This window comes from Hemicordylus capensis, chromosome 2, assembly GCF_027244095.1.
Source record: "Hemicordylus capensis ecotype Gifberg chromosome 2, rHemCap1.1.pri, whole genome shotgun sequence".
NCBI lineage: Eukaryota > Metazoa > Chordata > Lepidosauria > Squamata > Cordylidae > Hemicordylus > Hemicordylus capensis.
Genome location: NC_069658.1, coordinates 299,302,264 through 299,329,560, shown reverse-complemented (window position 1 = coordinate 299,329,560; position 27,297 = coordinate 299,302,264). Strand labels below are relative to the sequence as shown.

The following is a 27,297-nucleotide window of genomic DNA, read 5'->3' as shown; positions in this document are numbered from 1 at the left end:
AAAAAGTTTTTCAGGACTCACTGACAGGTCTGGGGGTGCTGCTGCAGGGGGAAGTCTTTGCCATCTGCACTCCCCCCCCCCAGCCTTCTTCCACTCTTCAAAGGGCCATTTTAGCCTGTTTTGGGGTCACTCCAACATTTTTCTGGTGGTGACGACCATTTTGGAGGCCACCACACATGCACCCTGGCCATTTGCATGCCCTGGGGGCCAGGGTGCATGTGCAATGGCCTCCAAAATGGCCATCACACTGGAGAAAGGGCTGGAACAGTCTGAAAAGGGGCCAAAATGGCCCTCTGAACTGCGAGAGAAGGCTGGTGGGGGGGGAGGTACAGATGGCAGAGACTGTTCCTGTGGCTGCAGCAGCAGCCCCAGACCCGGCAGTGAGCCCTGGTTCGATGGCAAACCTACTCCACCTCAAGCCAATTCACACATCCCTAGGAGACCACTGAAAGCAATCCTGGAGATTTTAATCTAATTTTGTGGAAAACATTGGGAAAATATTGCAAGGGGAAATCTTTAGGAATAGCTTCACTTAGAATTGGCAATCTGACCTGCTGGATCAGACCAAAGGCCCACCACACCAAAGTTAATCATCCTGTTTTCAACAGGATGATTCTGGGAAGCCAACAAGCAGGAGATGAAGGGACAAGTGCTACACGGCTTTCTATCCCCCTCCCTAAATTGTGATCCCATAGCCTCCTTGACAGGCAGATAAAAGAGAGCAGAGAAAAGGAGTTTTATTAATGTTTGTAAAATCACTGACATCCTAAGATGGAAATACTAAGTACCATTGTATCCGCATTATTAAATATATATCAGTATTCTCTTTCCCATTAAGTATGTGCAGCTTCCTCTCTAGCTGATGGAAACAGAATTATTATTTCCAGTGTTTTCTATTGAAAATAATTTATTATATTTTCTTTAAAAATCCAGCAATAATAATATAGACCCTGTAATTAAAGTGCCATCAGTTGCTGATAAGTCATGAATGGTGAACTGCATCAAATGAACAAATGAAGAGAATAAAAGGGGACAGGCGGACAAAAAGACACATTGTACGACCATCATATGGACATATTAAAAGAAATAAAGAAAACATAATACCCATGATAATAAAAGTCAGAGAAGTGCTTTTGAGATTTATGTTCAAACCACTATCTGTGAAAAAAGAGTTCTTGAATCACTGTAATTACTTATCCTCTCCTGAACTTCAGGGCAAACTTCTTGTCTCTGATCTGCTTTTTCCACTCCACTCCAATTGATTATGGACTTTAATACTCCACCAGGAAGCGCTACACATGATAGGCAGGGAGGCAGGGGAGGATGAGTTTCCACAGCATTGGATATAACCTATCCCCATGTTTAGCCTTGGTCTGTATGTGTGTCACAGTCACTGGAAAAGGAAGTGTCAAACAAGATCATCATTCACTGACTATTTGTATAAGCCTCTTCATAAACATCCAAGAATTTCAGACAAAAAGTATTCATCTGTTAGATCCCATTGATGAAAAACCAGGAAAAGGGAGCAGAGAAAGAGTGATGAGGAAGAAGAAACATCAGTAATAAAAGAAGAGACTTTTGTCATTGTAAGCCACTCAGAGATGCATATTTTGGGTGGTATAGAAATATTATCAGTCAATCAATCAATCAATACTGTATTTACCTGAATAGAAGACAACTCTGAATTTAAGACAACCCTCTTAAAAATACAGGTTAAATACAGGCTATACCTGCATTTACCTGGTGGGGGGCGGGGGGAGAAGGAGTATTGGATCCAGGTTACTACTTATTTGGTTGTAACTCCAGAAAAAGATACTGTAGATCTTAGGAATAAAACAAGTACAATGCCTCCAATCCTCCATTTGCAACACATCTAAAGTCATAGCTGCAGATATTCCAGAAAATATGTTCTTCTTATGCTCAGTCATGCTGGATTTAAGGGGTAACAACAGCAGTGGCAATAGGGACAACTGGTGGCCCTTGTGTTGAGGTACTCACTCCTTTCTCTGGAACTGTGATACTGTGTTCACATACTTTTACAGAGCATCCACATTCCAGATCACTGATTTCCAGTGGTTTCTGCATCTCCTTTGTATATTGTTTCAGACTGGATTAATGGCAAGGAAAAGGGAGCATTGTAGTGATTTAAAATCACAGTATAGCTCCACCTTGCCCCCGCCCCCCGCCCAAGCACTTCAGTGGTTCCTCATGACCAGGCCTGTCTGTAATACTTCCAGATCAGGCTTGGGAAACAGCCAGACTCTGGTCTTTTTTGTGTGACTCCCCAGTCTTGCTCCAGATATTTCTACCTGTCAAGCTGTTTATCACTCTGTGGTCCCCCTTCTTACCTGCTTCCATCTCTCAGCTTCCCATTGTCCTGCTGCTTGCTTACCCTTTTGCTCCAGATCCCCTGGAATGAACTTCTTTGTTTTGACTCTAATGTGCACCTGGTTGACCCTACTGTGGCTTCTAAGCTGGCTTCTATCCTTGTGCTGCATCTGATTCTACTCTCAATCTAGCCAGGTATAGCCAGGTCACATGCACGCGCGTGTGCATACACACACACACACACACACACACACACACACACACACACACGTACTTAGCTGTTTGTGGCCCAGCAGCAACATGTTTTTCTTTTTTAGAAATGTATGAACCACAATAGGACTTCATCTCATTTCAAGTTTAGCTAGCAGAAACAAAATCTCATGAAGATATGAAGATGCATTATAAGCAGCTAAATCATGGGTAACCTGTCACCTAATGGCGCAGCCAGGAAATGACCTGAATAGCAAGCCAGAGGTTGCCAGTTCGAATCCTCACTGGTATGTTTCCCAGACTATGGGAAACACCTATATTGGGCAGCTGCTGGGCCTAGGAAGATGCTGAAAGGCAGCATTTCATAGTGCGTGGGAGATGGCAAAGGTAAATCCTTCCTATATTCTACCAAAAAACAACCACTGGGTAAATTCTGTCAGGTAATGGCAAAGAGGTCAAATTTCCATATATTTGGAAGCCATAAAAGGTAAGAAGACTTCCTTCTGAAATTGGAAAGCCTGTCCAAATGAAGAGAACAGAAAGAAACACAAACTCTGGCAAAAGAAATGCAAGGTGACAATAAGGGAGCCAAGAGGAGAGTTTGAGGAACATTTAGCTAAAAGCATCAAGGGGAATAACAAAAACTTCTTTAACTACATCAGAAGCAGGAAACCTGCCAGGGAGGTGGTTGAGACATTAGACAATGAGGGAGTGAAAGGGATTGTTAAGGAGGATATGGAGGTTGCAGAGAAGCTAAATGAGTTCTTTGCATCCATCTTCATGGCAGAGGATACTGAGCATATACCTGTTCCTGAACCTTTTGGGGGATAGAGCCTAAAGAACTGAGTCAGATAGAAGTGACAAGAGATGATGTTCTAAACTGTCTGGAAAAATTGAAAACTAGCAAATCGCCAGGGCCGATCTTGCATCCATCCAAGAGTCCTCAAAGAACTCAAATGTGAAATTGCTGACCTCCTTGCTAAAATATATAACTTATCCCGGCAATCAAGCTATGTACTGGAGGATTGGAAAATAGCAAATGTAACACCAGTGGTGTTAAAAAGGGATCCAGGGGCAATCCTGGGAAATTACAGGCCAGTAATCTTAATGTCTATTCCAGGCAAATTGATAGAAAGCATCCTTAAGCATACAATTGTAAAGCACATGGGAAAGAACCAGCATGGCTTCTGCAAAGGTAAATATTGCCTCACAAACCTTTTGGAGTTCTTTGAGAGTGTCAACAAGTGTGTGGATCAAGGTGATCCAGTTGACATAGTATACCTGGACTTCCAAAAAGCTATTGACAAAGTTCCTCATCAAAGACTCCTGAGGAAACTTAGCAGTCATGGGATAAGTGGACAAGTACATGTGTGGATTGCTAACTGGTTGAAGGACAGGAAACAGAGGGTAGGGATAAATGGAGAGTTTTCACAATGGAGGGAAGTAAGAAGTAGGGTCCCCCAGGGATCTGTACTGGGACCGGTGCTTTTTAATTTATTCATAAATGATCTAGAGGTAGGGGTAAGCAGCAAGATGGCCAAATTTGCAGATGATACCAAACTCTTTTGGGTAGTGAAATCCAAAACGGATTGTGAGGAGCTCCAAAAGGATCTCTCCAAACTGGGGGAGTGGGCGACAAAATGGCAAATGTGGTACAATGTTGGCAAGTGTAAAGTGATGCATATTGGGATGAAAAACCCCAACTTCAAGTATACGCTGATGGGATCTAAGCTGTTGGTGACTGACCAGGACAGGAATCTTGGAGTCGTGGTGGACAGCTCGTTGAAAGCGTCAACTCAATGTGCAGCAGCTGTGAAAAAGGCCAATTCCATACTATGGATCCTTAGGAAGGGGATTGAAAATAAAACTGCTAATATTATAAAGCCCTTATACAAAACTATGGTGTGGCCACATCTGGAGCACTGCATACAATTCTGGTCACCACATCTTTAAAAGGGCATTGTGTGCCATTTAAAAGGGTGCAGAAGAGGACAACCAGGTTGATCAGGGGCCTAGAGCACCTTTCTTATGAGGCAAGGCTACAACACCTGGGGCTATTTAGTTTAGAAAAAAGATGACTGCAGGGAGACGTGATAGAGGTCTATAAAATCATGCATGGCATGGAGAAAGTGGAGAGAGAGAGAAATTCTTTTCCTTCTCACACAACACTAGAACCAGGGGTCACTCCATGAAATTGATTGCCAGGAGGTCTAGGACCAACAAACGGAAGTACTTTTTCACACAACGTGTGATCCACTTGTGGAACTCTCTGCCACAGGATGTGGTGACAGCCAACAACCTGGATGGCTTTAAGAGGGGTTTGGATAACTTCATGGAGGAGAGGTCTACCATCGTCTACAAGTTGGAAGGCTATAACCCACCTCCAGGCTCAAAGGCAGGATGCCTCTGAGTATCAGTTGCAGGGGAGTAACAGCTGGAGAGAGGGCATGCCCACAACTCCTACCTGTAGGCTTCCAATAGCATCTTGTGGGCCACTGAGTGAAACAGGATCCTGGACTAGATGAGCCTTAGGCCTTATCCAGCAGGGCTGTTCTTATGTTGTTATTTTGTTGCAGGCAAAGTAATCTTAAGTGGTGCAGCGGGGGAATGCTTGACTAACAAATAGAAGGTTGCCGGTTCAAATTCCCATTGGAACTATAGCAGGCAGCAGCAATATAGGAAGATGATGAAAGGCATCATCTCATACTGCGTGAGAGGAGGCAATTGTAAACCCTTCGTGTATTCTACCAAAGAAAACCACAGGGCTTTGTGGGCACCAGGAGTTGAAATCGACCTTTAGGCAAAGTAAGTCTCTCTGCATCAAAGAAGGGATGCCAGAGTACCACAGACCTTGGATAGCTCCAAGTGTAGAACCAGCATCACTTCATCTAGAGCCAAGCAGAGTGATAGGAGCTGGGTAATGCAACATTAAAAAAACACAACAACAACCAAACATCAACTATTTATTTTCCTCCTCCCTCCCATATAAAAACACAAAACCAAAATAATAATCTAAACAATGCCTCACATAAAATTAGCAAATAACATATAAATAAAATACAAGCAAAATTCAGCATTATTAATATAAAAAGGGCACATAAAATATCCATAATTTGAACTTAAATGTTTCACATAATAAATATCATCTTTAGTCTCTCTGCCCTAGTACTCAGAATTGTCAATACATTTAAGAAAAGGAATCCACCTTTCTAATACAAACAAACAGTTTTTATAACTCACACACATAGATGCTTTAATTACAACATTAACAGAATCAGAGCACACTGCCAGCTTTTAAGGTTGCTGCTCAGACAAGAGTGCCTTAGCCCTACCCTCCCTTAGGCAGATCTGTTCCTTAGAAGGGCCTTGCCTGATTTTGTAAGAGCTGGCTCTGGCAATGCTGAGGGCCTCTGCTAATGTTGGTAAGTCTTCAGGGGACTCCTCCGGGTAAGAGACTGAAGACAGGACTATGTCTTTGGCTAGCTTGGGTTCCCCCAGTTTCTCCTGGCATGGGGGTTCCAGTGACTCAGGGTCACTTGGGGGCTAGGTCACAGGTTCTCCCCACCATGCGCCACCCCTGAACAACATTTCATCCTCCAGGTTGGGGAGTCCTGGATCTGGGGCCATGGCAGTGTTTCAAGAGAAGATATTTCCCAGCTGTTGAGATCTTTTAAACTGAATTTACCAGGGATAGAACCTGGCACTCTCTCCTTTTCCACTGAGACATAGCCCATGAAAAGATCCACTCACAAGAAAGTGATCCAGCCTGCCATTTCAAGTAGCAAGATGCTGTAAGTTCACTCATACTGTGTAAACACTATTTTCAGAGGGCAATTTTAACATGTAGGGGGGTTGCTTTCAAAAGACCACTTCAGCATATGAAAACTGAGAGAGAAAATCAACTCAAGGTTACTTTTCCACCTCAGAACTGGTAATGTAGAATCAGCATGCTGGCTCAAGAAGAACACAGGTTCTGAAAAATGCTCCTCGTGGTTATCTGAAGAGGTGGCATTAGCACTGAGTGTGCCAGGCAAAGAATCTGTAACTGAAGCCACAAGTGATTCTGTCTGAGATCTAGGGAAGGGGGCAGGGAAGGGAAATTGTCGAGATGTCACTGGGATATAAGCCAAGCAAATGCTCATGAGAAATTGCAATGACAAGGTCACTACAGTTGAATTGGGCTGCTGAGGCAGCTTTAGCTCACTTAGGGAGAGATTTGAAGAAGCCTGATCGGAGGCTGGGAAAATGGAGTGCTGGATGTGGCTGTTTAACCCACGCAGAACTCAAAATAACAATTCTCCAGCAGCTCTCCTCCTTCCTCTTTCACTTTGGATTAAGACATTATTTCCTGACAACAAAGTAAAATATGCACACCCTGTGATTTTAGAACATGAATACAATTAAGATGTGTGCTTTTGCTCTGTCCTGACAAAGCATGAACTGCTCAAACCCTAGAATGAGAACAGGGCAGGGAAAAGGATACAATGTAGGTGTATGAGATATTTTTCTGTGGGATCTTATTCTGTGTTTTTGTTTCTTTACTTGTGGGCACCTACCAACACTTCCACAGCCCTTTCCAGATGTTCTAGTGAATTTGTGTAGGGGGAGGCTTGCAGTGTCAGGTTCCACCCCCAACCTATACATGTATTGCTTTAAAAGGCCTCCATTATTTAAAGGAACCTCCATTGTTTAAAGAAGCCCATTCATTCATTCATTTATCCCAGAACAAGCAGCATAAGCCAGTGCAGCTAGATAAGCAGAAGACTCCTTCAACCTCCCAGGAACCAGGCAATCCCTTAGCTTCCTCCCTGGCCAGAAACTTCACTGGGTGAAACCATGTATGCAGGCGTGGTGGTGCAGACTAATCTCCCTGGGAGATTTCACACAATCAAAGAAGTGATTGTGTGGAAGCAAAGTAGGAGGAAAACCTAGTTAGCTTTCCCTCCTACCTTGCTTCCACACAATTGAAAATATGGAGCACACACAGCTCCCAAACACAGTTTTTGATTGTGTGAATGGCCTCAATATTTTCTAAGACAAATCTGGCTCATTTTCTGGATAAGTTTGAAAATGTCAAGCAAGGTTCATTAATAAGGTAAATAAATTCACTGGGTTTGATAATGTAAACAATGTAATAATGTTTAATGTAAATAAACTCACATTAATTACCTTACCTCTGTAAGTAGTTAATGTAGCAAAATCCTCACTTCCTTAAAAAAAACCCACATTATTTTCTTCCCCTTTGGTGTTTGAATGGAATCCAGCAAGGAATCCCATAGGCTCACCTGTACCAAAAGCATGAGGGATTCTTCCATGTGAAGTGGAACCCAGTGAGTTCCACACTGCATGAAGGAGCCTACTCCACATTCAGCACTGTCCTCTGCAGATAAATGCTGAATGGAGGCGTTTCCAGAGCTGTAGCCAGTGGGTGTGCCATTTTGGGGAGCATGGTTAGCCAGCATGCTCCCATTTCCCTCCTCCCTCTTCCAGTGAAGCTGGGGAGAGCTACTTCTGAAGAGCACTTTACTTCCTTGCATATGATTGGGATGCAACAAAATATTGGCCGAATGCCCATTCTTCAATCTTCCAACCTTAGCTGGTTTTTAGTTTATTTAATAGATCTGATTGTGTTCAGTGAAGTTACAATATACTTTGGATTCAGCGGCAGATTAAGCCTTTTGCTGCCCATAGGTGGCCAAGGATTTGCCACCCCCACCACTGCAGTGAGGGTAGGGGTCGTGAGGGGAAAGTCCCCCCCTTTCCCCCTAAAATCTGCCACAGCGGCAGAATGAGGGGCAGTGAAGGCCACACAGTGATGGCTGCGAAGAACGAGGGGAAGGTCGTACATTAAAATGTTGCTGCCTGCATGGCGGAATGGGGCAGCAGTGCCTGCAGTGGGAAGGGTTGTGGTGTGTGTGGGAAGTTCCCTGTTTGCCTTAAAGCAGCATCTGCTGTGCAGAGGAGCGGCGAGGGGAAGCTCCTTCCAGATCCCCTCCTCCCTCCCAAATGGATGGACGCCCCCATCGCAGCCCATTTTGGACATTTCTCTGCACATGGAGGAAGGTCCAAAATGGGCTGCGATGGGGACATGCACCCATGTGGGAGGGAGGAGGGGAGCTGGAAGGCGCTCCCCCTTGCCGCTCCTCTGGACAGCAGATGCTGCTTTAAGGCAAACGGGGGAATTTCCCACACACCTCACAACCCTTCCCACTGCAGGCACTGCTGCCCCATTCCACCACACAGGCAGCAACATTTTAATGTATGACTTTTACCTGTTTTAAGGTAAACAGGGGAACTCCCCACACACACCACAACCCTTCCCGCTGCAGGCACTGCTGTTCCATTCCACTGAGCAGGCAGTGGCATTTAATCTAAATGGGGGTAACTTTCCCCTCATCCCCAGCTGCCCACAGATGCTGCCATCCTGGTGCTGTGGCAGCTTTTAGAAGAAAAAGGGGGACTTTCTTCTCCTTCTGTGCTGCTGTCCAGGCTGGCAGTGCCTTGTGCCTGACATGATTTAGGAGGCGGGCGGGCCCACTCAGAGCTCTCACCGCCGCAACGCGTGGCAGTTTTAAAAGTTAAAAGAAATATATTCAACTTTCCCCCATCCCAAGATCTGTTCCCCAAGATTTGCCACCATAGGCAATTGCCTCTGGATTGGATTGTTGTTTTTCATGCTGTCCCCTTAAGAGAGAGAGAGAGAGAGATTTAAAAGAATAAGTTACCTTTCAAACCCAAAGGCTGTCAACAGAAGCTGGGTTTTGTTTTCACATTTTAGCTGCAAAAGTGTATCAGGCGGCACCATCTGAATCCTTTTCTTACAGTTCTTTTGTGTCTTTCCTTTGTAAGCAAAAATGAACACATTCAGCCTAGAGAGAAAGAGGTGAAATCAGATTGTGTTGCATTTCTTTGGGATAGGCGGCAGAATGTAGTTCATTTTCTCTCTCTTTCCTTTCTCTTCACTCCTTAAATTTCAGATAGCCTAGAAAAAATACAAGAAGAAACAGAAATGTGTGTGCAAACAATACTGGGAACACACCTTCCATCTTAAAAAAGCAAACCAAAATGTAAATGGAGCTTTTTCATAAGGCATTTTTATCATTCTTTCAGCAGATTTAATATCTTCCCTCCACACTGACACATATTTTGAGCCAGTTCAGCTTTTGAGAAAAGAAACATGATGTTGATGATGATGACTAAAGATTGTTGGTGGGCAGGGAGGGGGATGCTATGACCTCCTGAATGATTGGCTGAATACATCCTGCCTTGATTCTGGTTTTACCTTGGCCTATCACCCAAACACACAACTCAGTTGGTGAAAATCTAAAAAGGCCAATTTCTCTGGCTATGGAGTCATGCTCCATAAGGATGGCCTCCTGACATGAGGTGAAATTTGAGAATACAGGGGTATGAGCAGTCAAGAGTTCCAGATGCTGGAAGTCTTAGCGGAAGAGCACTGAAGGGAAATCCTAGTCTACGATAGATCTTGTAGGAGCAATAGAAAGTCAGCCAGAGAGAAAGAGAAATGCTAGCGAATAGGAAAGCTTGGAAATCCAGGTACTTGGAAAGCAGACTCAGGCAGATGAGGCTGGGACCTGGCTGTTGCCCAGGTACTCATACTCACTACTCATACCTGACCTTGAAACATGTATAGCCAAATGTGGAAGCTGTTCTGAAAACTGGGAGAATAGTACAACTGTACAAAACAATCCAAAAGAGGGGAGCAGTGTCGTGAAATACAATCAAGAAGAATAAAATGTCCCAATATTGCAGTATAAACATGTAAATATATAAAAATATACTCAAAACTGCAAATATAACATTCTATCTGGATCACTAAGTGGCTTGCCACAAGGGACAGAAGAACAGACATTAAAAATGGTGTAGGTAACATATGGCTCTCCAGATGTTGCTGAACTACAACTCCTATCATTCCCAGCTGTAATAAATTGTGGCTGGGGGTGATGGGAGTTGTATTACAGCAGCATCCAGAGAGCCACATGTTGCCTGCCCGTACATTAGAAGATTCCTGCTTTAGAGATGTGCACAAAAGAAATTTTTCTATTTGCTTCAAATTTGAATCAAATTCCAAAAATCTGATTCAAATTCAAATCTGGTCCAAAAATTCAATTTGAATTTGAATCAATTAAACCCTGTTTGACACCTTTTTTAAACCAATCAGGGGGGCTGAGCAGTTTGAAAAAGGTGCCAAATGGCTCACAAATGGAATTCAAATTGAATTTTGAAAAAACCAAACTGCCTTTTAAGGGGTGATTTGATTTGAGTTCAAATCACTCGAATCACCCAGATTCTAGTCGAATCCATTTGAATCAATTTGCACATCCCAAGTCTGCTTCTACTACAGACTGATCACTTTGGACAGTATGCAACTTTCCGAGATAGTGAACTTTAGCAAGATGATGAACTCCATAAGGAGAACTTAAAGCCAGATCTGTGGAAGATGTGGAGGTAAGCCCAAAGTTATGTACTAAAGATGAAGACTTGCATTAGAGGTTGAGAGTAAAGGATGTGGTTCAACATCAGAGTCACTTTGTACATTCATGGTATACATGAATACAAGAAGCATGATTTGATTGTGCTATATGCATATCATTCACATCCACAGTGGGTCCATTTTTGAAGAATGTTGACAATCTACCTATGAAGCATAAAGGTATGTGCCAGAGTGGCATAGTGGCTAGACACTGGCTGAGGAAACCTACGCTCAAATCTCCCCTGAATCATGAAGCTCCCCAGGTGACTTTGATCTAATGGCTATTTCTCAATCTAACCCACCTCACAGGGTTGTTGTGAAGACAAAATAGGAGGGAAGAGCCCTGTATGCTATCCTGAGCGCCTTGGGCAAAGGTAGGATAATAATGATTAGTAATATTTCACATAAAAGTACTCACCCCCCGCCTCCTTTAAAAAAATCCCAAAGTGGAACAAAAGCTGTTCTTGCGACCTATCTGGGAGATGGGGGAAACTAATGCATAAGCAGCTTAAGACAATAGGGTAATAATGGAATATTTGGTTACCTAAGATGTATGTATACTAATATGAGAAGCCTAAGGAAACACTCAAAGTGAATTCAGAGGAAATTGTAGGGGAACTATGGCATTACTCATAACTAATTCTTATGACTTTAACATTACTACTGAGTCAGTTGTACCATATCTTTAAAAATATTAAGCATTCCTCAAATAAGAATTAAATTATTTATTCCAGGCAAGGAAAGGGAGGAAGGAGTGCAATGATGTGTGTATATATAAATAATCTACTTGCACTCAGGTTCAGCTTAAGATAAGAACAGCCCTGCTGGATCAGGCCCAAGGCCTATCTAGTCCAGCATCCTGTAGGAATGCACCTGAGCACAAGCAGAAAGGGCAGGGGCGGGCCACCATTGGGCGAATGGGTTCAAAGAACCTGGCCCTCTCGTCTGATGTCAGATGTGGGGGCATTATTTTGTTCCTAAATGGGGCCGCATGTCCCCGTTTGGGACCAAAATCAGGCCGGAGTGACCCTCCCTGGCTTTTCTGCCAATGCAGTGGGGCTGATCTCCCTTCCAAACAGGGCTGCACAGCTGGGTTTGGGAGGGAGACCACGCGCCCGTGTCTGATGTCAGATTTGCGGGCGGGGCCAGGGGGCCACAGCGGTGGCCAAACACGGGCTGCCACCAGCCTCCCTCCACCACTGAGAAAGGGTCTTCTGTAGAACTCCTGATCATGCAAAGCAAGTAGAAAACGCTTTAATAAGATAATAAAGTTATCCACAAATTCTGAAAAAAGTAATAAGGAGAAATGCCAGGCATTTCTTGTAGGAAAAATATATAAGCTGTACCCCTCAAAAAAGTTCCCTGCACAGTCGGGAACAACTCTCTGTTTTCGGAAAGCTGTGAAGAAACAGCAAGGGCTCAGTATTTGAGATTTGGTTCTTCTGACCAACAAAGAACGAGAATAGAATGTGAAAGTGCCAGGTGCCCTGGGAGAAAGTGAAGATTAAATGATAGAATTTGAGATCTTATGAAAAGGAAAGTAAGAGTGCAGCCAAGTAGAGATATTTGATTTTTTTGACAAGTGGATTTTGACAAACAGTGAGAGTAAGTCCTGTGGTAAGAAAGGCTATGTGAACAAGGGATTCCAAAGGCCTGGCAGTTTTTGAAAGTCATCTTGGAAGCACAAATTGCAAACCTGTGCAGCAAACGAATGGGAAGAATAGCCAGAAACTGATGTGGCTGCACAGGGGTCTTTTTAATGATTTGAAAACCAAACTTGTGGATAGAAGGAAGGACAGGTGCACTAGTACAATATATTGGTGGCATCAGGGGGCCATATAGAGATATTTTTCAAAGCAATACTACTTGCATATGGGTCTGCAGCAGTCAGTATCAGCTTGCCATATTTTGTTACTTTAAAATGATTTGGAATAGCTGCCCTTCCTTTTGGGTGTGACCTCCGATTCTCAAAACGGCTTGAATTAAATCTAGGAACTGCTACTAGTTCTAGAAATTCTTGCTAATTCCCACGGAAGAACAAAAAGGTCTTGTTTCCGAACCTAGGAGTTGTTTAACTTTAAAAAATGAAAACCTGTGTGAAATGTCTGTGGTTACCTGTCTCCTTCTCTCTGGAGCTGATCATTCTTAATGAAAAGTAAACCTAAACTCAAAGGGAGAGCACATGCTTTTCATGCAGAAGGTCCTGGATTCAACTCCCACCTCTTGCAGGCAACAGGGATTGCAGGCAGCGGGGCTGAGAATGAGCACTCCCTGAGACCTTGGAGACTGCTGCAAGTCAGAGTAGACACAATACTGGGATAGCAAAGCATGCCTGGGATAGCATATGCACAACACAGTTGCACATGTGTTTTATAGCTGCTTCCCTCATACACCCAAGGAAATCTTATGCAGATTTAACTGCATAAAAAAACTAAAGGTTTATTGAGCAACAGCTCCATTTTACTCCTCCTTCCCTTCCCTTTTCATTTCTGACTCCTCCCCCACGCTCTCTCCAGGATCCGCCCCCCGCCACGGGACAAATGTCCAAACAAAAATACTGCAAAAGATTACTAGATAGAATACAACAATATGCTTGCTTTTATGCAGAGCTTGACAGAAGTGCCCTGCTTGTTTCTTTAGACCATTCTATGCACAGAGAAAACCTCCACCTAGAGGAACATGTGTGCTGCACAGCCATGTGTAAAAACCATGTGGCTGTGTAAAAACCATGTGGCTGTACACTTTGCTATGACTGCAATTGTGGGGAGGCAGGTAAAGAAAGCCTGTCATGTGTGAAGCAGCTGTAAATCGAGTCTTCTTGCTGACTGCAGATAACTGGCAATGGATTTCACCAATCTTAGGAGTTTGAGGGTCATTCTAAAAGCCTTAGGGTTGGTAGAAGAGGCTGGTGGCCGCTCTCCTCCATCCCCAGCCTTCTGCACTCCATGTAAGGCTCTTTACTGGTTCTTCCGTAACCTGCAGAACCTTCTTGGGCAGGGTGCCGGATCTGCAGTAAAGGGATAGTAGGAGCCCTGCTCACTGGGAGCCCGGACTGAATTTCATTCCTATGTTCAAAGCTACAACCTTCAGCATTTCTTTTCAAACCTCTGACTTCAAGTGAGGAAGAAATCCTTACTTTTTAAAGTATTTATATTCAAGTGATAGAAAATGCATTTGATCTCTCTTCTCCAGAGATTCAATCTGGATTAAAAAAAAAAAATCAGATTTCTAACATCTTGTCCATTCCATCACAGAAAACTCTTGAGGAAACTTTGGCATGGCTTTTATAATGTATGCATTTTGGAGAGACTTGCAAAATGTTTTAGAGGAAACTGATGTTATATCTTCCCAAGTTAAAGAGGTACCTTCTAAGGGGCAAACTCCATGTTACACACAAGCACATGTAAGAGAGTCCCAATGGACAGTTTTAAACAGAAAAGAATAAAATAAAAAGAAAAGCAGCTTCAGAAGTGGGTGATTTTCAGCAAGGAGTGACAGAAGTGAAGAGGTGCTTAACCCCCCTCAACCAGCTCTCCCCCACTCCCACTCCAAATTATCCCAGAACTACTTTAGCTCTTCTGTGGAAGCTCCTTTGTAGAAAAGCATTTGAGAAGGCAAGATAGAGCAGAAAAATAGCTGGCCCAGAGATGATTATATCCCCGCCTGCTGCTCCTGTAGTTACACAGGTATCATATATACCAGGAGTGACCAAACTGAGGCTCTCTAGCTGTCATTGGACTACAACTCTCACCATCCCCAGCCACAATAAATTGTTACACCACAGCAATAGTGGCATCTTGTGTGAAGCAGTCAGGGCAGGCTTATCTTGCTGTGCTGCGTATCCGTTGCAATCCCCTCCTAACATGTTACTGCAACACACAAAAGCCCGTTTCTTGCTCAGGTTGTACATTCAATGAATGCCTGTAGGAGGGCCGTGTGCTCTCCCCCACTATGTAGTGTTCACTGAATGCTCAAATAGAGCCCCGACATGCCACTTCCACTCAACCAGGACCTCTGCAAAGGCAAGATACCCGATCCTGCAGACAGAGCCCTCTGTGTGTACAACTGTATGCCTGGGATGTTCCATTTAGACATTCATTCATTCATTCGATTTCTATACTGCCCTTCCAAAAATGGCTCAGGGTAGGAAATAATAAATGAATGTATGTGTGCAGGGAGAGCCTACCACCCTACTTTTTAATATACTGCCTTTCAACAAAAATTCTCAAAGTGATTTACACAGAAAAATAATAATACATAAGATGGTTTCCCTGTCCCCAAAAGGCCCAGAGTCTAAAAACAAACACAAGGTGGACACCAGCAACAGCCACTGATGCTATGCTGGAGCCTGTAGGGGCCAGTTGCTCTCCCCCTGCTTGAACTGAATGAATGAAGAAGGCTAAAGGAGTCCCCAAGACGTCCACAAGTTGGCATGTTGATGAGTTACTTCTAGTCTTGGCCCCAACCTTCTCTGCCACATTCCTTTATTGTGGGCTTCTACTATCTGAATCTCAGGAGCTCATAGCTCAGGGAGAGAGCATGTGTTTTGCATGTAGACAGTCCAAGGCTCGATACTTGGCTTCTCTTAGCAGGAATGGGAATATCTTCTCCCTGTGACCTTGCTTGGATGGCTGCTATCAGCCAGAAGGTAATTCTTGACCTCAGATCCATGGCACCCTTTCACTGGCAGAATGAGGTTGAGAGTTCAGTGAATGAGACAGACTAGGAACAATCTTGGATCTAGGTATCAGGTGACCCCTTGCCACTGGCAAACCAGAGGAAAATGAGTCCGCACCCCCACTTTGATCGAGGACACAATCCTGCCTTTTTCCTGAGACTTGGAGAGGTTCCCTGAGAGCCTACCAGTTGTAGCAGAGGCTTCTCAGCATCATTGGAGATCCTGCTTGAGGAATCGGGCAAAGCCCCTTTAAGGAACAGAGCTTTTTCAACAGGGCCAATTTACCCAGCCTGGGCAGCATCTATAAGAACTGGAGCAACCCTTGCTCTGGCTCTTGGAGCTGTCCAAGGTCTGGTATAATAGCAATCTATCCTACCTAGACCATTGGCTCATCCTGGAATAGGATAAGATTGCTGCTTTTTGCTTCAGAAGACAGTACTAAGGTAGATGTCAACCTTATATGTTCATACATCCCCTACTGGCAATTTCTGCTGCACATAATGGGTTTATTCACAAATGGGCAGTGATCGTTACCAGTGGCTGTTGCTGTGCAGTACCATGAAGATAAGCAGCTGGCACATCTTTTAAAAGAAGAGAAACTGCCATGTAACTACCCTGCTGATTGGGGAAAGATGCATCTTTCAAAGTGGAGATTCTCTTATATTTAGCAAGGGGGGAAGCAATTGTCCCCATCCAACTCCAGCACACATCCCACCAGTGACTGTTGCTGGTGTCCAACTTATTTATTGTTATTTATTGTCAGATTTATATACTGCCTTGCATAAAATTATGCCAAGGTGCTTTAACTTATGTTTCTTTTAAGACTGGGGGCCCTTTGGGGAAAGGAGACCATCTCATTTGTTTATTCTTCTATGTAAACCACTTTGTGAACTTTTATTGAAAAGTGGTATATAAATATTCATAGTGTAGCAGCAGTATTGCAATAATAGATAAGGTTAAATCCTTGCTCAGTTGCCTACTTATATCTGCCCCTTCCTGCCATTCAGGCTGCAGCTGCAGCTCCTGCCCTGTACAATTTGAAGGCACGTACATTTGCTGCCGTTTGAGTCAGCTGTCCTTAGCTGCTTTCCTAAGGAGCTGACTGCAGGCATGAGTGGGGCAATAGTGATTCCCCTCCACAACCGGTTTGCCCCACAATGGTACAGACTGTCCTTCCTTTCACCCTTAACTAGGTCCCATTTAGCAACACATCTTCGAGCTTCTTGTTAGCCCAAGGAAGGAAGGAAGAACAGGGCAGACTGCACATGAAGGCTGCTGACTTATTGTTCATTCAGAACTCGGTGCCCAAAATATCAAGGGGGCTGGCAAAAGCTGCTTGCGGCAACCACTGCATGGAGCTAAGAGCAGCAGAGCATGAAGGAATAGCAGCCTAGCACTCTGGGTCAGCCAGGCAGAAAGCTCTGGCACACCCTTGACAGTACAGTCAGCTCCATTATTATCACATGAGGAGGAAAAGGGGTTTTGTCAGATGTTCTGAAGGGAATGAAAGAACCCCATCTGTGTCCTGTCTATTCTGTCCTTTGGCTGGGGCAGGCTGGGTGTGGGGGACTGATGACTGCTGCTGATCTGGGAATAATCCTTATTGATTTTTTCTTTCCACATACCTGGAGGGAGATAATATTGTGTAAGCAAATGCTTAATTGTATATGTATATCCGCATACCATTTATTTTGCTTTCCTGGAAAACAGCTGATGAAAAATGTGTTTGGAGAGACAGATTGTTTTTATGTATATTGTGCCTTTTGCTAAAAAAGAAAAATTAAAAATGAGCATGTTGTGTAATTGTAAGTTATGCAGCCATAGCCAGATTTACAAGCCATGTAAGTCCACAGATGCATGTGCAAAATGTCACTTGCAATTTCATGCTTACCTGTTGCAGTTGCATGTTCAGAATTGAGTAACTATGCACTTAACTAACTACTTCTACTGGACAAAGTAGCTAGTTAAATGCATAGTTATTCGATCACAGAGAATTCCTGTCATTCATGCATGTTATTTAGGCATGCAGTTATGCTTGCCCTACAGTATAATTTATTTTTATTTCTTTATTTAATTTATATTCCATCTGACTCCAAAGGCTCTAGGCAGTTTCCAAAAACAAACACAATAAAAACAGAATAAAACCAATTATTAAACAATTACAATTTAAAACATTCAAAGATTACCACAATTAAAAAATTTAAACAGCAATTAAAATTTTAATATTCAGAGATTATTAGAAGTCTGGTTGAAAAGGTGTTTCTTAAGGGCTCTTTTAAAGGCTGGTAAAGATATTAAGCCACAAATATCTATAGGGAGCACATCCCACAGCCCAGGACTGACTACAGAGAAGGCCCACTCCCGGGTCTCCACCAGACAAGCTGGCGGTATATGAAGACGGAGATGCAACAACATGTGTGTTTTATGTGCATGCACATAGACCCACCCAAGTGTGTACATTCCTTTGTATGTTGAAACATGTGTTTCAACTGGCTCCATTTCTTCTGTATAGTAGATCAAAGTTAAATATAGTGGAGGTGTGGATCTGTTATCACACTATACATGATTTTCCTGATAACCGCACACAATTTACTTTCCCTATCTGGGAGTAAGTCACCATCTCTTAGTTGGAATGAAACAGCAGTTGTTCTTTCTTTCCCTACAATCCTTACCAAAGACTGCCAAAAACAGGGAATGAAAAATGCCCTATTTTTCAGCATGCCATGTTTCTGAAATTTTGATCTGCTATGCATTTGGACGAGCCACCGAATGGCGCAGCGGGGAAATGACTAGCAAGCCAGAGGTTGCCAGTTTGAATCCCTGCTGGTATGTTTCCCAGACTATGAAAAACACCTATATCGGGTAGCAGCGATATAGGAAGATGCTGACAAGCATCATCTCATACTGCATGGGAGATGGCAATGGTAAACCCCTTCTGTACTCTACCAAAGACATGGTCTCCAGGAGTCAACACCGGCTTGACAGTACACTTTACCTTTATACATTTGGACAAATGATACAATGGGTTCAAAAGCAGAAGTACAATATGAATTTTTCTAAGCCAACATATTAACATTCCACCCTGTTCTCAGTCATATTCCTCTTCACATAGGTTTGAGATACTATTTACCTAGTTAAGATGGATGTAAAAGCGGACTGTGAACATGGTGAGGTAACTGCCATGATATTTCCAACGACAAGGAGAAAAACTGCCAGGAATAAACAAGAAACTTTTCCAAGTTTCATCTAAGGCCTAGTCACATATCCCCTTGCAGAACATTTGGGTGGGAGCAGGGAGAATAGGACTGCATATTTTGACTCCGGCTCTTAGTAAGATGTCATTGCTATGAAAGGGAGCCATGCACTTCTCCAAATATGTGAGGGGCTGTTTCACACACAAAAAAGGAGTGGACTCCTCTGTTGGTCCTGAGGGCAAGGCTAGAACCAATGGGTTGCAATTATAAGGGAAAGGATTCATGCTAGACATTAGGAGGAATTTCCTAATGGTAAGAGCAGTGTTCTATCTAACAAGGATTTTCAGATGTTGTTGACTACAACTCCCAGAATCCCCAGATGTAATGGCTTTTGCTTGAGGACTGTGGGAGTTGTAGTCAAAAATATCTGAGAATCCCTGTTAGAGGGAACACTGGGTAAGAGGTGTTTGACACTGGAACAGTCTGCAGTGGTCAAACAGTGGTGGACTTCTTTTGTGCAGTGGTGGACTTCTTTTTTTAGAGGTCTTCAAAGAGAGGCTGTATGGCCATCTGTCAGGAATGGTGCAGCAGTTTCCTCAGCTGAACAAGGAGTTGGACTAGAAGATCTCCAAGGTCCTTTCCAACTCTTTGATTCTATACTGTATGCTGCCAGTGTTGAGTCAACGGTGATTCTGTTTTGTGTGCTGTCATTGTTGGGTGATTTGGCACACAGGCATGGTCCAGAATGCGGGGGGAGGGCACATGTAAGTAGGTCTATCAAACTAAATATTTGACTCCCTGTATAATGGAGATGTGAGGCTTCATACTCTGCATTGCTCTGTTACCAAAGTGTTGTGGCGGCTACATGAGGAGGCTACATTTCAATCTAGACCCATTTCAAACTAGCTTTCAGGCAGGCTATTGGGTTGAGACTGCCTTGGTCAACCTGATGGATGATCTCTAATGGGGTATTAACAGAGGGAGTGTGACTCTGTTGATCCTTTTGCATCTCTCAGTGGCTTTTGATACCATTGACCATGATATTCTTCTGGGACACCAGAGGGAGTTGGGATTGGGTGGCACTGTTTTCCACTGGTTCTATTCCTAGGTCTATGGCAGATTCCAGATGGTGTTACCTGGAGACTGTTGCTCTACAAAGTGGGAGTTAAAGTATGGAATTCCACAAGGCTGCATACTATCTCCAATGCTTTTTAACATCTGCATGAAGCCACTGGGAGAGATTGTCAGAAGATTTGAGGCAGGGTGTTATCAATATGCTGATGACACCCAAATCTATTTCTCCATATCAACTACATCAGATAATGACACAACTTCCCTAAATGCCTGCCTGGAGAGGGTAATGGGCTGAATGAGGGGTAACAAATTGAAATTGAATCAAAATAAGATGGAAGTACTGACTGTGGGGGGTGGTGTCAGAACCTGAGAGATAGTTTAGATCTGCATGTTCTGGTTCACTCCCACTGAAAGAACGCATATGTAGCTTAGGAGTGCTCCTGGATCCAAACTCTCTGGTCTCTCAGACTGAGGCAGCGGCCAGGGGCACTTTTTATCAGCTTTGTCTGATACATCAGCGACAACCATTTCTGGAGGTAAATGACCTTAAAATAGTGGTGCATATGCTGGTAACCTCCAGGCTTAACTACTGTAATGCATTATATGTGGGATGCCTTTGTACATAGTCTGAAAACTACAGTTGGTGCAGAATGCAGCAGCCAGACTGGTCTCCGGGATAACCTGAAGAGACCATATAACACCGATTTTAAAAGAACTGCACTGGCTACCGAGTGCTGATACGTTTCCAAGCAAAATACAAAGTGCTGGTTATTACCTATAAAGCCCTTAATGGTTTGAGTCCAGGGTATTCAAGACAGCACCTCCTTTGTCATTAACTCTCCTGCCTGTTAAGATAATCTGGGGAGTCCGGTTATGGCTATCACCCGCTTGTTTAGTGGCTACTCAGAACTGGGCCTTCTCTGTGCCAGCCCCGGGGCTCTGGAGTGCACTCCGTGTTAAAACCAGAGTTTCTCCATCTCTGGCTGTTTTTTAAAGACCTTTAAGATGCACTTGTTTTCTCAGGCTTTTAATTAATTTTAATTGATTTTATATCATAACATTGTTTTACTCATTTTATCCTGTTTTTATATTTGGTGTCTTTTAACTTATGTACACTACCCAGGGATGCACATGTCAGGCAGTATAGAAATATGATATAAATAAATAGATGAGTTGCTGCCAGCCTGGCAAGGATATAACCAGAAATTTAGCAGTTACATTCTCCTATAGATGATGTGGCACTGAATGAAAATGAGAGGTAAGGGTGAAACTGAAGCCCAATCCTATGTGTTACTCTATGAATTTTCGTATTGTTTTAAAATGAGAGTAGCTTTTTCTTAATGCTGTCTTGCTGTGACACAGAATGTAGATCATTGGCCATTGAGCTTGATGGATGGCTTCATTCAACAGATGGGCAATGGTGATTAATGGCCAGTCCGATGTTCAAGCCAATAGCTACTGAGTGGCATGTTGGAAAGAAATGAATAGATTCCATTTCAGTCCTCTTGGAAGATGCTGGCCAAAGCATTTCATTATGCCAGCCTCTTGGATGTGGGTTGTCAAAATATTTTAACATCCGCTTCTGACCTCCAAGCACTTTTCTTTTCCCTTCACTGATTGCTCCAGCTCCGACCTCCCTCACAGTCACAAATGACAGCATTAGCCATTAGAATCCTTCTTTGAATTAATTACCAAGAAATATGCTTTCAAATCTTCCACTCCATGTCACAGCAAATTTAAAGGGCAGCCTGGGTGGGGTTTTACACGTGCTGTTTTGACTGGCCTTTTCCAGTTAATGTGGCTGTTAACACCCTATCAGTGCTGTCAGTGGAGCTGCACTCATTCTCCTTTTTGCACAGCGATGGCGTAATCTCTCTCAGGCTTCCATGGTCTTGTTTTGTTTTGTTTTTGGTGTGGCGGGGGATAATTTGTACACACACACCTTGACCAAAAAAACCCAAGAAGCCCACTGAAGTAAGGATGTGAAGAATCCTAATGCTGATAGGCACACACGGCTGGTGCCAAGTTGTGCTGGGCACATGCCCCCCTCCCTCCATTGTTCTCTGCTTATCCACCCAGCTTAATGGGTGGTTGCTCCTCGTCCTCCATATCTGAGGGTGGGAGGGGGAAGAGCTTGCCACTGTCACTAAATTTTGCAGTAGTTTCAGCATCTACTCCTCTTTTTTCCATCTCCTGAGGGTGGGATGGGGAGGAGCTGAAGCACAGAATCGTATGAGCCTCCAAAAGCAGCCTTAACTTGTGCATTCCAAAAACAGGTTTACCACATCTCAAAATAGTGATCTACCGCACAGGTTTGTTCTGGAGGTGAATGGTATACTGAGTTCTTTCTCGTGAGCAGTGAGAAAGGGCTACAGGGTTTGCAGGGAGGAAGTCCTTAAGAGCTTACCTCCCCACAGATGATCATTCTGCTTTCCCTGGGCAGGCAGATGACCAGCCCAGCCAAGCACCAGCTGCTGCTGGCAGCTCTGAGGGTCGGGTGCCGGGACGTGTCACCATGTTGCCTGTGGCTGACAGATAACCTTAAAAATGAGGTTAAGGGAGCACTCGGTCCCTTAACTTTGTTTCAAAGGGAGACTTCATAGGTGGGTTTGCCACCATGGTGCCACCAGGATTGGCTTGATCCTGGCAGTACACACACATGTGCAAAACTGGGCTGGGCTCCCTTAGTCCAGTTTTGCACGCACGTGTGAATAGCCTCAAGGTTTGCAAACACGTTGCAGTTTCCACAGAATAAAAACTCTTTAGACATCGTAATAAAGCTATTCTCATAAGCAGCCAAAACCGGGCAAGGGTCGGGAGCCGTGTGGCATGGCGGCGAGCCTTCTTATGTAGCCCACCACTTAACCCAGGTTTGGGGCCTGAGTGCACCCAAACACCAGGTTAACTGATCATGTGGGGGAGGGGGCTTCCAGTAATGCACTGAGCACTCGTGTGGTGCTTATTGGGGCTCTGGGGGTGGGCGCCATGTGGCAGTGCTTCCCTGAGCCTGACCCCTGGGGCAGCTGGGCAAGGTGCGGCGAGGCACAGGCAACCCGCAGGAGAGCTGCTGCTCATCCAGCGATGTCCTTCTGATCGTCTGTGGGGAGGTAAGTGGTTTTGGGCTTCCTCTCTGCAAAAGAGGGTAGCCCTTCTCACCAACTGTGAGAGGGAGCTCCCTACATTGCTCCCTTTTCACCAACTGTGGGAAGGACTTCACTGAATGCTTGAAATTGCTGATAAGGGTAATAACAATATTCAGCACTACACATAAAATTTTGTGAAACTCTTGCTACACAAAGATGCAGTGTTCCCTAGGCATGCCATGGTGGATTAATTTTGCTCATGCTGTTCAGACACTACATGGTATGTGCATACAGGTGTTTATAAACATGGACATGTTCTTGTGTGAATGACTACATTCATTCATTTTAAAAATGAACCTGGGTACAGGCCCCCTCTGATATGAAGTGTTCAACATTCTTTGAACATAATGTGTGAAAAACTGTACGTGTATACAGATCTGTATATATACACTGTACACAGTAGCTCTATTCAGGCAGGGACACTGTACTCTCATCCAGGATCCCTGAGAGTGCACTTGGAAGTGCCTGCCCAATTCCCTTGTTGACATGCTCTGAAACCTGGCCTCCCTATCCCCATGTGTTACAGAGAAATTACTTATCCTTTATTGGTAATTGAACAGGAAGCCAACCATAACTGAGAAACAAGAGTTTGATATGTATTACTTACTAAACACAGAGCCCTTTCTCACGATCAGTGAGAAGGGCTACCAGGCACACAGGCAGGAAAGCTGTTGGAAATTAACTCCCTGGAGACAATTACACAGTCTGTGCTGGGTGCATAGACCATGCACCCACACAGACACTGGCTGCCCCTGGCAGCGCAGAGGTTTGGAGTCTGGGACATGTCCCAGCTGCTGGAACTCCCATAATACACCGCATGAGTGTGTGTGGTGCATTGTGGGGATCCCCTGGCGCCTGTGTTGGTGCTGACACATGAGCACTTAGCCGGGATTAAGGGTGCCCTCACACCCTTAAGCCTGACTAATCGGCAGGCTCCCTAAATGGGTTTGCTACTGCTGTGCCAGTAGTGAGAACTGCTCACCTCCCGGTGGTACATACGTACAGCCCAGAATGCGTTTGGCTGCTTTAGCCTGCCCTTGGCTGCACATGTGAACAGCCTCATAGGCTAAGAAAACCATAAACAGGCTAACAGTCTCTTATGCAGGGAGAGGGAGAACCTATCAGTTTGAATTTAAGTCAAGTGAAGAGCCAACAAACACTGTGACTCCACCCCCAAGCCAGTACATAGATACATTCAAACAGAGAAGCATGCCCCATACAAATAGCTGACACAATGTCTATGGAAAAATCCCAACACCATGTTTATGGTGTTTGCAGAGGTGTAACTAGGGAAAACGGCGCCCGGGGCAAGCACTGAAATGGCGCCCCCCCCACCGCCCCCCCCAACATACTACATTATACTTAGGTTTTTCCTCACAAGCGCCCGCTGCCGCCACCAAGCCAGGCGCCAGCAAAGCAATGGGGGGGGGCGCAGGTGGCGCGGAAGGGACCACTTGTGGGGAAGGAGGCACCAACGCGCTCCCTTGACTGCTGCAGCACTGCTGCACTGAGCAGGAAACATTTGTATTAAGAAAAAATTTTTAAAAAAAATTTAAAAATTTGCTCATGGCGGCGCCCCCCCACATGACCAGAAAAGATGGTGCCCGGGGCACGTGCCCCCCCTGCCCCCCCTATAGTTACGCCTCTGGGTGTTTGTCTGTAGAGACAAACACTGTACTTGGGAGATTCTTTGCATGATTAGAATGCTGGGGTACAAATGCTGCGAGCCTGGGGAACTGGCCGGGGGGGATTTTAGCATACATCATGGTGGGGGCAGACCTTTCACGCATACTCTTGGGGATGCTGTACACAAGTCCAGCATCTGTACAAGTTACACCTGAATAAGGCTAGATTGTACATGAACAGGACATAACATGAGAATAAGATTAGCTTCTAGACTTCATCATATTTGGGGTTGGGAAAGCTTTTTATTTTTTTCATCTCAGGTCAGATTGATAAGAGCCCTGATTATTATTATTATTATTTGTCTTCCCCTGCAAAGGTTTTTAAAAGTATTGTGACAATAAATAATATTGTCAGCTACTCTGGCTCCCAGGCCGCTTCTGGGCCAATTCAAAGTGCTAGTTTTAACCTTTAAGGCTTTAAATGGCTTGGTACCAGGTTACCTGAGAGAGCGCCTTGTCCCCTATGTTCTGACTGGGATCTTCTTCGGAGGCCGTGATCCGAGTGACCCTGCCAAGTGAGGTGAGATGGATGGCAACTTGGGAGAGGGCCTTTATGGTGGCACCCTGTTTATGGAAGAGCCTCCCTAGTGAGGTTCACCTGGCTTTATCACGTTGTTCTTTTAGACATCAGCTTTTAGACATCTTTTAGACATCACCTTTTCGTTCCCTCAGGCCTTTTAAATTTTGATTTTTAAATTTGATTTTGAAACGGATTTTTAAAAGGGGTTTTAATTGTATGCTATTTTGTATTTCCCCCCTCTTTTGATCTTTTGTGATTTAATGTGTTCAGTGGCCCATTTAGGCATGGACCATGGGGTGGGGGCCAATGGCCTCCTGGGGCCCCCAAAATGCTCGGGAGGGGGTTCCCCAGAGCCCCGATGCTTCACTGCTGCTGCCCAGCAGCCTCTGCCGCGTGAGCTGCTATTTCTCCCTCACCGCTACTTGCTGCTATTTCCCCCTCTTCACCACCAGGGGGGGTGAGCGAAGCAGGCCACCACCTACCCCCCCAGTGGCGGTGGGCGCAGGCGGGCCTCCTCAGCCTGCACACGTGCGCATTAGGAGTATGGAGTGTCGCATCCTGTGATGTCGCAGGATGCGACATTCCATACTCCTTCTGCACATGCGTGCAGGCTGAGGAGGCCCACCTATGCCCGCTGACACCAAGGGGACTGGCCTCTTCTGCTCTGTTCCACTCAACCACGCCCCCAGCAATGAAGAGGGGGAAAGAGCAGCGAGCGGCGGCGAGGAGGAAATAGCATTGGCACGTGGAGCAGGGGCCTCCAGGCTTTGGCAGCGAGGCTGTGGCTGTGGGACAGCAGCAGTGGTGGATCAGCGGTATTAAAAATTAAGGGGGGTCTCGCAGCGGGGGGGGGGCTCTGAAGCCCTTCAGCCTCAGGTCCAGGCACCAAAAATACCTAGGTGCACCCCTGAACATGTTATGTGTTTTTATTTGATGTTTTAATGCTGTGTTGTGAGCCACCCAGAGAACAATTTGTTATGGGGCATCTAACACATAAATTATTATTAATTAAATCAACACCTGTTCATACATTGTGTGCTGCCTCATTTAACGCTCACACCTTGGATTATGAATATCAGGAGCATCCTTACCATCCAGTGTAGTCATTACTAAAGGAAGCTTAAATAATTATTTGTGAAATAATATTTAAATCAACTTCTGATTAAAAATATATATATATGATGAGAATCTTAAAATGTGGAGGCCAGCCAAAGGTAAGTAGTGGAAATTAAATGAATATCCTTAAGATGTTTGGATTACTGTTTTGTATTGTTGTTTCTGTGGTTGCCCCTGAAAAAGAAAGGTTTCATCCGTGAAGCATGTTGAGCTTACCACAACAGGCTATTATCTGTTGAAGGTTCCTCCTCTCCCATTTTTCCCCCTCTTAGGCTATAAGTTACCACAGAAAACTGTTGTTTTTCATACAACAGACTACAACATGTGACTTCCCTTCTGGGATTTGCATATTTCTTCTCTGTATTCATGAGCCTGGGACCCCAGATCTTTTCTTTCTTTCCCAATGCACTTATTATTCTAATGTTTTCAAAATGTAAACATTCCATTTGCTCTCATTTTCAGTCTTATTTTTAAATAAAATATTTTGCCTTCAATTGGAGGCCTAACTGATGTGTTTACATTCCAGACTTTTGTATTTTGGCTGTTCATAATTGTTTAAAAAAAAACCAAACATGTGTAAGCCAACGCTGATTGACAGATTTCTCTGGGCAGCATTTTGTTCTAGACACCTCAGTCTTGTGGGAAGTTAGGTGCTCTTCTTTATCATCTCTCCTCCTCAATCCCCCCTCCACCACCACCATCCTTACACAATTTAGATGACAGCTTGTCTTCCCAAACAGGCTCCACAAACCAGGAGGGGTCTGTCACAAACTCAGCAGGGGGTCTGCTGTCTTAGATGCCAACAAGAAACAAGTAACTGACAGCTGCCTACGGCTAAGCGAACTCCTGAAGAGA

At 44.3% G+C, this 27,297-nt stretch overlaps 1 long non-coding RNA gene across 1 annotated transcript; it reads right to left on the bottom strand.

The window, feature by feature from the left end:
• Positions 1–244: 244 nt before the first annotated feature.
• Positions 245–27,297, bottom strand: LOC128341825 (uncharacterized). The gene is made up of 3 exons (XR_008314610.1): positions 27,150–27,297; positions 9,264–9,520; positions 245–1,393 (listed from the first exon to the last, which is right to left on the bottom strand). It is a non-coding gene; the product is annotated as an uncharacterized LOC128341825 (long non-coding RNA).